Source organism: Chiloscyllium plagiosum, unplaced genomic scaffold, assembly GCF_037043375.1.
Source record: "Chiloscyllium plagiosum isolate Xiang-an unplaced genomic scaffold, Cpla_swu_hap1 HiC_scaffold_10, whole genome shotgun sequence".
Classification (NCBI taxonomy): domain Eukaryota; kingdom Metazoa; phylum Chordata; class Chondrichthyes; order Orectolobiformes; family Hemiscylliidae; genus Chiloscyllium; species Chiloscyllium plagiosum.
In genome coordinates, this window is record NW_028270148.1 from 100,542,243 (window position 1) to 100,558,782 (window position 16,540).

The following is a 16,540-nucleotide window of genomic DNA, read 5'->3' on the forward strand; positions in this document are numbered from 1 at the left end:
ACAGCGGGCTGGTATTCCTGCTGCAGTGATAGCTCGACTGAAACACATCTCAGGCAGGATTTGCTACAGAATTCACCCCTTCACATCGCTCCCACAAGCTTCCACAGTGCGCCTCCTGTTGCAGGGATGCAGAATGAGTGCATTCTCACACGCCAAAGGTGGGGGGGGGGGGGGTGGGAAAAAACCGACGCACTATTTTCATCTCTCTTTCTCTTTGACACATCAAATTCAAAACGTGGGACTAACAGAAATCTTGAATTCAGCTCACACGCTCGGAATGTGAACTGGGAACCCTGTAATGACTGCAGCATTTATAATCCACAAACTGACTGAGATACCATCTACTGTAATACCTTCTGTATCCACTACATCAATGGGTTACTGCAAATGGTGATTTAAAGCTATAATTTGCAGTCTGACCACTCATGGTTTTACCTCATATTTATAGATTTAGAACAGGAGGAGACCAATCAGCTCCTCAAAGCCGTCCTATCATTCAGTTAGATCACGGCTGACCTGGTAATCGCTCCATTTATCCATAACATAAGGAGTACTGTGATCAATTATTTTAATATTCTGGGCCACTAATGCCAGAGGGGTATGAGCTTGGATATTTGCAACATAAGGCAGCACAAGTCTTCAAGAGACTGGGATGGCAGAGATTTTAACTCCTTGAGTCGAGAGGGTTTGGGACAGATGTGGATGTCACTAAGTTCTGAATTCTGTCTTAAACCTGCCCCAGGCCCATCTTTAACTGAGTTGGGCAGGTGACCCACTCCCAGAAGGAGGAGCGCTGACAATTTAGTTACAATAAGATTCCATGCCCAATATGTGCCAGTTATTTTTAAATTCATTGACAGGATTAGGGCGTCACCCTTACTAGGCCGCCATTTATTGCTCATCCCTAAATGCCCAGAGGGCAGTTAAAAATCAACCCCATTGCTGTGAATCTGCAGTCACATGTAGGCCAGACCAGGTAAGGACGGCAGATTTCCTTCCCTAAAGAGCACTAGTGAACCAGATGGCAATGGATTCACAGTCATCATTAGATGATTAATTCTAGATTTAAAAAAAAAATTTGTTTCAAATTCCCCCATCTGCCAAGGTAGGATTTGAAACCAGGTACCCGGAACATTACTTCAGTCTCTGGATTAACACTCCTGCAATAAAACCACTAGGCGGTCCACCTCCCAATATGAGCGGACCCTGGATAATTCCAGCAGCTAAAGGAAAATGAGGACTCCTGGATCCTGGGGGTCAGAGGTTAGCTATCTACCTGCTGGATCCAATTTCACCCACTCTCCATTAAGACAGTGGTCACCAGCTTCAATTTCCCACCACTCAAGGCTTCTGAGCCTCCTTCTGATCTCCTCTTGTCTCTGACCTCTCACTCGCCCTGTCAACCTTGCCAAACTCCCCTCCTACCATTCTGTTGCCCCCAGCTCTGCTTCCCTCCTGCAGGAAGTATGGTCTCTGACAGCAGGCTCCACTACCATCCCCTGTCCCCTGGGTAATATCCACCCAGGTTTACGTGGCTCACGGGGCCTTCATTTGTCCAGGGCGCCGGAGGGAAAGGGAGCATCTGTTGTGCCAGGCCATCACAGTATGCCGCCTCCCCCTCTCCCCACAAGATGCACTCTCTCTACCAGCCCCTCTCCCCCCTCCCCCACCGCCACAGCTGGCTGCCTCCACTCTTGGTTCTGAGGCCTTCTGGCTGCTGGAGAGCCTGAGGCTTGGAGTCAGGCTTATCACGGGCTGAAAGTTTGACTCTCCTCCTTCACTCATCAGAACACTGCAGATGCTGCCTGTCTGGGGTGGAAGGCGATGGGATCAGGCTGGGGGTGGAGGGCCACAGACCTAGTTTAGCAACTATGTCCCTGAGGACCCGACCAACTCGATCAGTGGTGCTGCTGCAGAGCCACTCTTGGTGGTGGGCATTTGAAATCTCCCACCCAGAGTACCTTCTGTCCCCTTGCCATGCTCAGTGCTTCCTCCCTGTTCAACAGGGACGAAACCTCGCTCATTAGCCGAGGGGTGGGGACTACAGACGGTGTCTTTGCCCATACTTGACCCTGATGCCATCATGGAATCGGGAGTCAGTGTTGAGGACTCCTGGGATAAAACCATTTCAACTATCGACCACCTCTGGTGAGTCTGTCCTGTCAGTGAGGCAGGATGTACAGGGATACTGATGGTGGTGCCGCAGCTATTGTCTGTAAAGTATGATTTCTTGGGTATGAACACGTTAGGCTGATACTTGACCAGTTTGTGAGACAGCTCTCCCAATTTTGATACAAGCCCCCTCCCCTCAGATGTTAGTAAGATTCGATGGGTTTCTGTGTGCCTTTCTTGTTTACTCGTCCCTCAATCGAGGCCAGGTCACACATCCGGCTTTGCTCCTTTCAAGTCAGCTAGTAATTCACTTCCTCCAAATACATTGATTTTGTGGGAGCGGGGAAGAGGAGTAATGCTCAGTGATTGAACTCTGACCTTTCACCTTTCGGGACACCCAGAGGGGCGCGTGGGAAATGGAGGCCTGTGAGAAGGAAGCTTCGGATTGGGTTGGGGAAACTACGGGTCACTGGCAACAAATCGCTGTGTGGTATGGCCTGAAGCAGGGGAAGCAGCATTCTAAAGACTGGGACCTCCCTACTCTCGTCCTGAACAGCCCATCTCTCACTGCTCACACCGGTTCAAAATGTGGGATCGGAGATATCAGGGAGGAAGGAGAGAGGTCAGACCCAAAGTCCTTGGGTGGGAGAGAGTGGGAGATGGAGTCATAGAGTCATAGAGATGTACAACACGGAAACAGACACTTCAATCCAACTCGTCCATGCCGACCAGATATCCTAACCTAATCTAGTCCTACTTGCCAGCACCTGGCCCATATCCCTCAAACCCTTCCTATTCATACACCCATCCAGATGCCTTTTAAATGCTGTAATTGTAGCAGCCTCCAACACTAGATATTGGAGGGTGCTGGCAGCTGGGACTAGATTGGGTTGGGATATCTGGTCAGCATGGACGGGTTGGACCGAAGGATCTGTTTCCATGCTGTACATCTCTATGACATTATGACTTCTTCTGGCAGCTCATTCCATACACATACCACCCTCTGTGTGAAAAAGTTGCCCTTTACGTCCCTTTTAAATCTTTTCCCTCTCACCCTAAACCTATGCCCTCTAGTTCTGGACTCCCCCACCTCTGGGAAAAGCCCCTCATGATTTTATAAACCTCTATAAGTTCTGTGTGGTGCCTCAGCTATTGTCTGTAAAGTATGACTCCTTGGGTATGAATATGTCAGGCTGATACTTGACCAGTCTGTGAGACAGCTCTCCCAATTTTGATACGAGCCCCCTCCCTTCAGATGTTAATAAGGTTCAATGGGTCTGTGTGCCTTTCTTGTTTACTCGTCCTTCAGCCTCCGATGCTCCGGGGAAAACAGCACCAACCTAAGATGGAGAGGTCCCCACTCTGCTCTGACTTTAATACACTGTGGATGGCCTGAAAAAGCTGAGGGCAGTCCTCCAGCCTCCAATAAAACCTGTGCCCAAGAGCTACAGTTGCTGCAGCACCAGAACCCTGCAGTTACCACCCACTGGGGATGCAAACAGCCCCAAGGAAAGGAGTCATAGACACTACACAGTGCTTCCCAGATTGCAGGGGAGGGAAATTAGCCACCCCAGATTACCTACAGTGTGGAAAAAGGCCATTCGGCCCAAGAAGTCCACACCGACCCTCTGAAGAACAACCTAGCCCCCCCCACATTTACCCCCGACTAACGGACCTAACACTATGGCAATTTAGTATGGTCAATTCACCTGACCTGCACGTCTTCGGAGTGTGGGAAGAAACCCAAGCACCCGGAGGAACCCCACGCAAACACGGGGAGAATGTGCAAACTTCACTCAATCACCCGTGGCTGGAATTGAACCCAGGTTCCTGGCCCTGTGAGCTAACCACTCAGCCACCATGCCGCCTTATGAGCCACCTTATGGAGCAGGGGACAGGAGTTGAAGGTCAGATGGGGAGGTAGGGAGTGAAGTTGACCCCTGCCTCCCACTGTCGCCCAGCTTCCACTGCCCACCTCTTTTAGGCAGTAGATGTGGATTGAGGTCCTTCATTGCAGTTAATAGGCCCAGGAGCGTTTGAGCTAGTGTGCACCTTACTCACCCCCAATATTATGGGCACCAGATTGGGTGCACGGGCAGGAAAGTGCTGGGCACCCAGTCACCATAGTTCACATTTGTTTCAGTGATGTGGATTGTGTTCTTACCATCAGCCAGGACCGTGGGGATAGCTGACTTTATTCAGCATAGTGTCCTCAGAGGGCTTTGGTTTAATGCTTCATTTGAAGGGAGTAATTAGTGTCTAATGAACGCTATCAATGATCTCTAGGCAGGAAGCTATTCCTGTGGGAGTCACTTTTCTACCTGTGTAAGAGGAGTTCTGGTCATCACTCTCCTGACTCCCTTTCCACTCACCCAGCTTCCCCTCTCAAATTTTCCCCAAAAACTGAGGCATCCTCACGTGGCATTTGGGCTTCCCAACAGTTGTCCCTTCAACACAACGTCAAGCGGATCATTTTATATTTTTGTTCGAAAGTAAATATCTCCACATTAACACAACTTACATATTCCCCAGTTACAGCAACAATTTTAGTCAGTAAGCAACAGGAAACCGAGAATCAATGGCAGGAGATTAAGTGTCACATTTTCCATACTGTTATTGAACAACAAGCCCTTTCTACTTACTGTAGTATATTAAAACGTTACAGAGATTTCAATAGTCTTTTGTTCTTATTACACTGATATCATTCAGCTCAGAAGTTCAGTTAGAGCTTTAGCAAACAGTGAACAATTGTGTAGCATCTTAAGCTGATGGCTGCTGTTTCGGTTTCTTCGCAAGATCATCTGTCGGAGAGGGAATCTTACTCACTACCTGAAGCATGTTTAAAATCTGACAACAAGCTCAAATGTCCTGCAGGTTGGCTTGTGTAAAGAGAAACTTGAAGTCAAAGCCTTGGGTCAGCGCTGGCAGAAGAGCCAAGCTAATGCTAGCTTCATCAGCAGGGTTCGAGGCCCACTTGCGGAATTGAGTGTAAAGGTTATGGCTGATACTCTCTGTGCGATGTTGGAAGAGGACGGCAGAAGCGAATGTGCTGTCTTTCAAATGAGATACTGAAATCAATGTCCGACCTCCCCTCTCATTTGGAGAATGGGAGCACAGCACACCTGATTAAAAGCAGGGGGGCTCTCTCTGTCACCCTGGTCAGTGTGCTCCACTTCTGCAACATACAAACCTCATCTTAATACTCTTCAGCCAGCACTATTACCATATCTTTTATTCATTTCCACCTCATGTGCTCATCTCAGCCCATACACCTTAACCACTCACTGCATGAGATAGAAGATCCAAATGCTCACCACCACCTTGCATATAAGTGAATTCTTTATTCCATTGTATATACTTATGAACTTTACTTTTCGACACCCCTAGAAGTGAAACATTTTCTCTACATCCACCGTATTCAAAGTTATCTTGTTCCTCAGCCACTGCTTTCCTCAAGAAAATGGCCCCAAGCCTTTGTTTCTGTCCTTCCTCATAGACGTACAACTGCACAGTCCCAATGTCATCCTTCAAAATCATGTTGACACTCTCTGCAGTCTGTTTTATAAAGTGGAGGTCAGAATTGTGTGAAATATTATCAATGTGGTTTAGCCACAGTTCGACGCAAGTGTAACATAATTTCTCTGCTTAGGGAACTGAGGACTGTGAGGAGCAGATGTGAAAGAATTGAGGTCTGGGGCAGATTAGATTAGATTCCCTAAAGTGTGGAAACTGGCCCTCCGGCCCAACAAGTCCACACTGTCCCTCCGAATAGCTACCCACCCAGACCCATCTCCCCACATTTACCCCTAACTAATGCACCTAACACTATGGGCAATTTAGCCTGGTCAATTCACCTGACCTGCACATCTTTTGGACTGTGGGAGGAAACCACGCAGACACGGGGAGAACGTACAAGCTCCCACATAGACAGCCACCCAAGGCTGGAATTGAACCCGGCTCCCTGGTGCTGTGAGGCAACAGTGCTAACCACTGAGCCACTGTGTCACCCTGATGATCTAACGGAATATCAGGATAGGTTTGAGGGGCTGAATAGCCTACTCCTGTTCCAAGTTCTTGTGTTCTTATTCATTCAGGTTGGTTAAGAACAATTTCTTCTGTGTTGTTATCAGGTTTATGGACAGGCCTCTCACATGTTAGAGTTGATCTTTCGCTGCAGCACAATATTCTGCATTCTGTTCTATTACCCTAATGTACTGATGATAAGATATGATCTGTCTGGCTAGCACACAAAACAATACTTTCCACTGTATCTCAGTACATGTGAAAATAATAAATCAAATCAAATGCCATCTAAAACAGGAAGATGAGAATCACTTAGTCATAGAGTCATACTGCATGGAAACAGACCCCTTGGTCCAACTCATCCACGCCGACTAAGTTTCCAAACGAAACCTGTTCCACTTGCCTGCATTTGGACAATATCCCTCTCGACCCTTCCTATTCATGTACCTGTCTGAATGTCTTTGAAATGTTGTAACTGTACCAGCCTCCACCATTTTCTCTGGCAGTTCATTCCACACACGAACCACTCTCTGTGAAAAAATTTCCCCTCAGATCTCTTTTAAATCTTTCCCTTCTCACTTTAAACCAATGCCCTCCTGTTTTGGATCCCACTACCCAAGGGAAACAGCTTTCACTATTCACCTTATCTATTTCCCACATGATTTTTTAAACCTCTGTAAGGTCACCCATTAACCTCCTACGCTCCAGCCTATTCAGCCTTTCCCTATGACTCAAACCTCCCCAGCCTCAGAAAGTCATAGACAATTTGATAGAATGGGCAGTTAAATGGCAGATTAAATTTAGTGCCAGGAAATGTGAAGTGATTAATTTTGGGAGGAAGAGGCATTATAACATAAAAGATACAACTCTAAACGAAGTGAAGGAACATAGGGACCTAGGAATATATGAACATAAACCATTGAAGATGTGAAGGTGTTGGTCAGAACACAGAATAGATTCATTAAAATAGCTGCAGGCATGACAGACTTCCTTTTGTGGACAGACTGGAGAAATTGGGAATAATTTTCTCATCAATTGGGTCAATAGGCTGAACAGTCACAAATGGAGTTTAATTTAGATAAGTGCAAGGTAACGCATTTTAGTAAAACAAACATGAGCAGGACTAATACAATTAATAGTCGAGCCTTGGGTAGTGTTGTAGAACAGAGAGACCTAGAGGTTCAGGTACATAATTCTTTGAAGTTTGCATCACATGTAAACAGAGTGGTTAAGAAGGCATTTAGCACACTTGTCCTCATTGCTCTGAACATAGGAGTTGGGACGTCATATTGAGGTTGTACAGGACGTTGGTGAGGCCTCTCCTGGAATACTGTGTGCAGTTCTGGTCACCCTATTATAGGAAGGATATTACTAAGCTGGAGAGGGTTCAGAAGAGATTTACCAGGATGTTGCCGGGAACAAAGGGATTAAGTTATAAGGAGAGCCTGGATAAACTGGGATTTTTTTTGTTGGAGCGTAGGAGATTGATGAGTGACCTTGTAGAGGTTTCTAAAATCATGAAGAGTACAAATAAGATGAAATGGTAGATGTTTATTCTCAAGAGTGAGAGATTTCAAGACAAAGGGGCATATTTTTAAGATGAGAGGAGAAAGATTTAAAACTTTTTTTACACAGAGTGGTTCATGTGTGGAATGAACTTCCAAAGGAAGTGTTGGATGCGGGGACAGTTACAATGAATAAAAGACATATGAATAAATTCGTGAATAAGAAATGTCTGGAGGGATATGGGCAAAGCAGGTGGGACTAACTTAGTTTGGGATTATGGTTAGCATGGACTGGTTGGACTGAAGGGTCTGATCCCGTGCCATATGACTCAATGAGATTAATAAGAAATCTGGAATGTACTGTCCGAGAGCGTGGGGGAGGCTGGTTCATTTCCATTGGTAGTTTTAGGGGCTAAAATTTCACGACTGGTTAACTTTTAAGGATTAATCGCTGAGTTCAGATATTTCCTAGTCAACCCAGTCAGTGATGTTATTAGACACCTCTGGAGTAGGTGGGACTTTAACCCTGGCCTCCCAGCTCAAAGGTAGGGACATTACCATGCACTTCCTAAGGGCATTAGTGAATCAGATGGTTGTTTACAACATTGGTTACATAGTTCAGTATTTGCTATGTTGAGATCTGAACCCATAACCCCAGAATGTTAAACCCTGATTGCTAAATCCAGTGATATTATCACTATACCACCACCTCCCAATAACTTGGCTCACCTGACACAGAGAAACTGCAGACAGACGTGTGCTATAGAGAGGGGAATTCTAAAGCCCGATTGCTCTAATCATCAAGGGAGCTGACCCCTTGTTCAAGGGGCTCTTATGGTGCAGTGGTAGTGTCTCCACCTCTAGGCCTGGAGACCTGGGTTTAAGTTCTGCTTGCTCCCTAACAGGTTGATTAGGAAACATCTTGACCCCTTTGTGCCTTTTTCTGTAACAGCAAACTTCTCAAAACCCACTTCAACAGTAGCAATGGGAATCCACGGATCACTGCAATCCAGCCAACTCCAAAAGGAGCAAGGTTAGCAACTGCTCTCATTAAGACTCAACCTGTCCATCAGGAAGCGGTCAGCTTTGAGACCACTGCGTTCACATTGATTCGCAACCTGGATGATAAATCTGTGCAGAACCTCTGACTTTTCCCTAATCTTTCCAAGGCTGATTAATTACCACTCAAGGTTTGCTCTGTAGCACCTTGGCTGCTTTCGTGTAGTAACCATAGTTTCTTACAAGCTGTGTGCCCACAACAAACACAGTGTTTCAGCCAGGAAACTCCCACCCAAGCTGCATTATCCTTCAACTGGTAGCCATGGCAACTGGTCTCCCAAAGACTCGATTCTTCTGTCCCTGTTCTTAACATTCACTTCGATCTGAAGCCCTTGCCTCTGCTGGGAAGAGCTGGGGGTTTTACTGAGCCGGGAGCAGAATGAGCTGGTGGAAGGACAGACTCGAATTGACACCCGTGGTCAAACAGAGGAGCAGCACAGGTGCAAGAAAAGACACTTGCAGAAGAGCAGTGAAAAACCACATCTAAAAATGTAAAGGGACAACCATACTGTTAAGGTGATATCTTCTCACCCACGACGTGATGAGTTGTCGACTTCTGGGCTTCAGTCACGACTAGTGCTTTCAGTGGACTTGTGCATTTGAACCAAGATACAAATACATTTAGGGCTTTCCACTCCTAATTAAGATATTGATCTTTTAAGCACTCACATAGATTAAAAATCTTACCACTCCAGGTACTTTAAGGGTGGCACAGTGGCTCAGTGGTTAGCACTGCAGCCTCACAGCAATAGTGACCCCAGTTCGATCCTAACCTCGGGAGATTGTCTACGTGGAACTTGCATGTTCTCCCGATGTCGGCGTGGGTTTCCTCTGGGTGCTCCAGTTCCCTCCCATTGTCCACAAATGCGATGGTTAGGTGGATTGGCCATGTTAAATTGCCCCTATAGTGTCCAGGCCTATGCAGGCTAGGTGGGTTAATGATGGTAAATGTCAGGTTAAGGGGATAGAGTGGGATGCTCTTCAGGCAGTCGTGCAGCCTCAATGTGCTGAATGCTCTGTCCCTGCACTGTACGGATTGTACAACATCTTCTGGCAATTTATTCCTATTGTAGGATGTTACGCTCACCTTATACAAAGGAACCTCGATTATTCGGCATTCGAATAACCAAGTTTCGGATTATCCGAACAAAATTGTAAATTACCGATGCTTGACTAACTATGTTAGCTGGCATTCGATTAACCAAACAAAATACTTCCCACTCGTGTCCTTCGGATAATTGAGGTTCTTCTGTATTGCAAACTGGTCACGCTGTAATTATATCCTCCCACCAGCAGAGGTGCTGCTGTGCTACCTCTGGTAGGTGAGTGTAATTCCATGATCATTTGCATTGCAGGAAAAGGAATTTATAGTGAAAACATAAACATTTGGTCAGAGTGTTTGATATTAAAAAGAGTCAGTTATATCTGTGCCATGATGCCCCGCCCTCTTTCCCCGTCTCGCCGAAAGACGGTGTTTGGTTTTCACACACAGCAGAAAGTCCGAAGGAGATTAACTTGTGTAAAGACAATCAGCCACTGACCGTGCTACAATAACAACTTTGATTTACGTAGCGGCTGTTACATAAGCACAAAGACATGGCTTGGCTGGTGGTGAGGAGGGTTCTACCTGTGAGATCCTTCATGTACACCCGGTCTGTCTGCACCACTGCACGCTGCCCTCAGAGTAACCGTGAGGCCGTTGAGACTGTCATGCACCTCCTGCTGGAATGTGCCTTTGCAAAGGAAGTCAGGAGGAAGATGCAGTGGTTTGTATCGAGGGTCATCCCGAGCAGCTCCGTGAAGCAGGACTCTGTGCTCTTTGGTCTGTTCCCCAGGACTCACACTGGGATAGCTACTGACTGCGCCTGGAGGACCATCAACCCGGTGAAAGATACTCTTTGGCCTGCCCGAAACTTGTCAGGACGAGGAGTTGACCTCGACCGAGTGTTGCAGAGTGGCACATTCCATAGTCAAGGGCCACGTGCTGAGGGACGCAATAAAGCCTGGGGTAAATACTGCCAAGACACAGTGGGGAAAGACCACGGTCTGAGGTCCTTCAGCTGAAGTTAAATGGGGATCCGTTCAGTTATTGGAGCCTCCCAGTGCTTCAAATGTATGTAAATATAGTCTGGTTCAAGTAAGAGATACCTTTGTTTTGTTTGGATCGAGTCAAACTCCAAAGTTTATTTGTTTCCTTGCTACTGTACAGAATCAAGTTAAAAATCACACAACACCAGGTTATAGTCCAACAGGTTTAATTGGAGCTCCTTTTGTCAGGTGGTTGTGAGCAGCAGCGTTCCAAAAGCTAGTGCTTCCAAATAAACCTTTAGGACTATAACCTGGTGTTGTGTAATTTTTAACTTAGTACGCCCCAATCCAATACAAGCGTCTCCAAATCATGTACAGAACCAAAATGCATTTGTGCCTATGTGTATTCCTTTATGAATAAAACATACTTTGTAATTTAAACAAAATTGACGAACATGTCAAAGTATTTAGCTGGCTGCAAAATGTACTTGGGTGTTCGCAGGTTGAGTGAAATGCTATACACAGCTTGACCTAATGCTAGCTGCCTACTTTAATTCCATCTCCCTTCCCATTACCCCTTTTTCCTTTTTGTGGAATCAAATCCAACAAAAATTGCATTTATATGACACTTCTCATGACCACTAGGCATCTCTTCAGAAACAATGACGTATGGTTGAATTGTACCACTGTTATACTGTATGAAAGTCTGCAGCCAACTTGCACACAGCACAATCCCACTAACAGCTGTAGGGTCATGACCATATTATTAAATGTTCACTGAGGGATAAATATTGGCTGGGAGGCTGGAGACAATATCCCTGTTCTCTGTTGAAAATAGATGTTGAATCTTCTGTCTGTTTGTTTGCTAAGTGTGATGCTGGGTGTAAACATGGGCAGGAATCCTGCCAGCATGGCTAACCCACTGGGCCCCATGAGTGACCACTCCCTGGGCTTTCCTTCGGGATCACTTCCTAGGACAGCCCCTGCCTGCAACTGCAGGCCAATCAAAAGGCTGGTGCCATGGCAATGCCAAATTTCAGGGCAGCATGTTCAGGAGGTATCACTTTAAGGGGGAAGAGTAGCGGGGTGGGGGGAGGTGGGGGGGGTCCAGGAGTCATATGCAGGGCTTGTGGGGTCAAAAGCAAGGGCAGGGTGATGGCTATTGTCAGCTGTTACCCTCCACCTCCCACCAATCACCCACCAGGTCGGGGCGTAAAGAGGGGCACTCCACTCCCAGCCTGATAGCCAAGTTGGGGTAGCTACCAGCTCTCTCGCCCGTCAGTTCCAGTACACCATTACATTACTGTTAAGAGTCTCAATTGGTGGCTGTGACACAGAACTCAACTCCTCTGATGCCAGGACTCTTGCCAATATCTAGGACCAGAGGGTAGAATAAAGGGGCACCAACTGAAGGCTGAGATGAGGAGGATTTGTTCTCTCAGAGGCTCTAGAACTCCTTGCATTGGAGTAGTGATGGGGAGGAAAGAGTCCTCCTGTATATTTAAGGCTGAGATGGGTCGATTCTTGATCAATCGGGGAATCAAGGAGTACAGGGAAAGTTGACATGAGGAAAGTCAGACCACCGTGACCCTATTGAGTGGTGGAGCAGACTTGAAGGGCCTACTCTTGTTTCCATCTCTAATGTCAAAACTCACCGGATTTTCTTTCTCTCCCACCATTACCCAGAGTGCTGTGTAGTCTTTAATATCCACTCAAGGGGACAGATCAGATGCCACTGTAAGATCTGATCTGAGAGATGGCACCTCTGACATTATAGCACTCCCTCGGAACTGCGCTGGAAGCTCAGCCCAACCTGGGCTGAGCTTATGGTTCAGGGAGAGAAGTGCTACCCATTGAGCAACAATGATTAGAAGCAAACGGCATTTCTCAGCCACATTAGGGAGGTTTAAACAATCCTTGGATAAGCACATAGATGCCAATGGGATAGTGTAGGGGGATGGGCTGAGATTAATTCACAGGTCGGCGCAACATCGAGGGTTAAAGGGCCTGTTCTGCGCTGTATTGTTCTATGTTCTATGACATCGGTAGAGCATTCTTAGAACAGCAGCAGTCAGTCATTGTGGAGGCCACGCTGTCACTGCGTCACACACAAAATGCCCTGCAAACTACAGGAGGATGCTACACCCCAAACTGGTGATGTTTGGCACTGGATCACTGGCGTACTTAAGACAGAGATGGATAGTTCATTGATTGGTGAGGGGCTGAAAGGTTTTGGGGACAAGGCAGAAGAATGGGGTTGAGAAACCTATCAGCCATGATTGAACGGTGGAACAGACTCAAGGGGCCGAATGGCCCAAATCAGCTTCTATATCTTCTGGTCTTACAGACATCTTCACAACATAGCAGGGTGGCACGGGTGGCTCAGTGGTTAGCACTGCTGCCTCACAGCACCAGGGTCTCAGGTTCGATTCTAGCCTCAGGTGACTGTCTGTGTGGAGTTTGCACATTCTCCCCGAGTCTGTGTGGGTTTGCTCCGGTTTCCTCCCACAATCCAAAGATGTGCAGGTCAGGTGAATTGGCCATGCTAAATTGCCCATCGATTTCAGGGCAGTGTGGGTTAGGTGCATTAGTAAGGGAAAAATGTAGAGTAATAGGGGTAGGGGAATGGGTCTGGGTGGGACACTCTTCAGAGGCTTGGTGTGGACTTGTTGGACTGAATGGCCTGTTTCCACATAGTAGGAATTCCATGATAGCAACAGGAATGAAAAGATTCCTCTGTCCCCTCCTACCAACCCAAACACAATTGAGACACGGCAGTTCACTCATTCCTTTGCCACTCTACCCCCAGCCCCAAACTGGTAATGGCGCCAACTCTTGGGGAGGTTGAAGCAGGGGTATGGGGGTTGAAAAGAAATGCAAAGCCATTGAAAACCAGGCTCCGGCTTGGAATGTGCACAGCACAGCTCACAGCACAGGCAGTAACAGATGGAGAGAGTGTTGTAAATCCATCGTCACTATGGTTACACAGAGATGGCTCTATTTTACACCGGTCAGAATGCAGGGTGAAACTGCGGGGGAGGCAGCAGTGGAGTTAAAATGAAAGAGAAACGAGGGCAGAGTCCATTATCATTTAAGGGAAAAAATATAAAGCAGCAAGGGTAAAACAGAAATCTTAAAAATATATTCATCACTGGGGCCTAAGCCCAGTCCGAATCCACTCTGGGAGTAGTCAGAATCGCGGCATATCGCAATTCAACAGCCATCTGTGTATTAAACTGATACCTTTCAGTGCAAGTGGTTCACGTTTGTATCCATGGCTGGGCTACAACATTCCCGCGTGCATTTTATAGACTGAAGTTCCTCGCGGTTGGTTGCACGGTATCGCTGGGCTACATGGTTTCGTGAAAGGTGCCCATATATGGAATCGCACAGCCCAGGGCGACAAGGCCTGCCCTGGAGGATGGGCCACCCTCTGTTCAGGAGGAGTGTCAGTCAAGGGTATCCACTCCATTTCCAGCATTCCCAGAGATTCCCTGCAATCGTCAGGGAAACAGGAACGCTCTCGGGTTTTGCAACTCAGCCTCCATCAACCGAAAGTCTCCGGAACATCCTCAGGATCACGGAGTTATTGCGGAGCAGAAGGGAGTCATCGGTCCACTGTGCCTGCCCCAGCTCTCTACTGCCCTTTTTCCCATGACCCTACACACCCACCAACTATCCAAAATTCCATCTAAATGGAACCGGAAATGATATCACCGACCGTAACAGGCCGAGCACATAAATAGAAAGCGGGGCAGAACAACTGCGCTTGACCAGAGGCTCACTGATGATGTTACCCAGCATGGTGACGAAACGCCTGAAAACAAACCGTCTAGCTCAGCTACGAACTTACAACCTGACCCTCAACCTGAGCTACAAATCTTCTCAAAAATTGCAAATTCCATCTCATTCCCCTTGAATGTTTAACAGAACCTGCCTCCACCACATTTCCAGGCAGCGCATTTCAGACCCTAACTGCTCGCTGTGTGAAAATGATTTTTTTTCTCTCCCATCATCCTTGCTTCATTCGCACATCATTTTAAATCTAAGCCAGAAAAGATCAACCCACAAGGTGTTGGGAGGCACCCACTCAGCTAGATCCCAGCCCTGAATGTCGCAAAGAGGAGGTTCCAGCAGATAAATGAGATAGGGAGGGTCATGCTGATGGACTCTGAACTGAGCGCTCCCCAAATCCCTTATGGTACACAAATGGAAGAGAGAGTCTTTGACACAATGGTAGTGTTCCTGCCTCAGAGTCAAAAGATTTGAGTTCCACTCCAGGCAATTCTTCTTTTTTGTTCACTAGTGGGATGCGGGCATCGCTGGCTGGTCAGCATCCATTGCCCGTCCCTAATTGCTCTTGAGAAGGTGGTGGTGAGCTGCCTTCCTGAACCGCTGCAGTCCACATGCTTTAAGTTGACCTACAATGCCCTTGGGGAGGGATTTCCAGGATTTTGACCCAGTGACACTGAAGGAACAGCGATATATTTCCAAGTCAGGATGGCTTGGAGAGGATCTTGCAGGTGGTGGTGTTTCCATGGATCTGCTGCCTTTGTCCTTCCAGGTGGTCATGGGTTTGGAAGGTGCTGTCTGAGGATCTTTGGTGAATTTCTGCAGTACACCCTGCTGCTTCTGAGCGTCGGTGGTGGAGGCAATGAGTGTTTGTGGATGTGGTGCCAATTAAGTGGGCTGCTTTGTCCTGGATAGTGTCAACCTTCTTGAGTGTTGTTGGAGCTGCACCCATCCAGGCAAGTGGGGAGTATTCCATCACACTCCTGACTTGTGCCTTACAGATGGTGGACCGGCTTTGGAGAGTCAGGAGGTGAGTTACTCACCACAGTAATTCCCCGCCTCTGACCTACTCTTGTAGCCACTGTGTTTATGTGGTGAGTCCAGTTGAGTTTCTGGACCATGATAACCCCCAAGATGTTGGTAGTGGGGGATTCAGTGTTGGCAACACTACTGAATTTCGAGGGTGGTGGTTAGATTGTCTCTTCTCAGAGATGGTCATTACTTGGCATTTGTGTGGCGTGAACATTACGTCTCACTTGTCAGCCCAAGCCTGGATATTGTCGAGATCTTGTTGCATTTGAACATGGACTGCTTCAGTGTCTGAGGAATTGCGAATGATGCTGAACGTTGTGCAAGCAACGGTGAACATCCCCACTTCTAACCTTATGATGGAGAGAAGGTCATTGATGAAGCAGCTGAAGATGTTTGGGCCTAGGGACATTTCTTTGTGGAACTCTTGCTAGAGATATCCTGAAGCTATGGTGATTGACCTCCACAACCATCTTCCAAAGTGCCAGGTATGACTCTAACTTCTGGGCAAGTCAACAGCAGAATAAGCTCTATAAGACACCGGGGAATATATGTAGATAGAGTGACCCAGGAACAGGCTGAATCAGAATATCATCAACCTGGGACATAGGGCTGAATAATGCTGGCTCAGTGTTGGCAGCGATGGGAGATGGATAATCGGGGTGAAGGGGGAGTGGATTGAGGGAACCAATTTCAAACAATGCTCTGAGCATCCCTGGCACTGGGGATCCTCCCCAGGCCGGGCAAGGAATAGGATCCATTTCAGGGAAATGAATGGACAATTGAGATCACTTAGGCCCCAATTGGGGCACATTGTAGAGCCTAGCGAGCATGATGCCCACGACAGAGCAACACTTTCCAACTAGGATTTCCACCAGTTTCCTCATTTCTCCTTCCCCACCTCACCCCAGCTCCAGCCTTCCAGCCTTCGCCCTCATGACTTGTCCTACCTGCCTATCTTCCTTTCCACCTATCCACTCCACCCTCCTCCC

General features: G+C 47.2%; 1 protein-coding gene across 1 annotated transcript in view; it reads right to left on the bottom strand.

Moving 5' to 3' along the window:
- syne1b (spectrin repeat containing, nuclear envelope 1b) overlaps positions 1-16,540 on the bottom strand; it is a 629,476-nt gene that overhangs the window by 567,347 nt on the left and 45,589 nt on the right. The gene's annotated exons all lie outside the window — the stretch shown is intronic.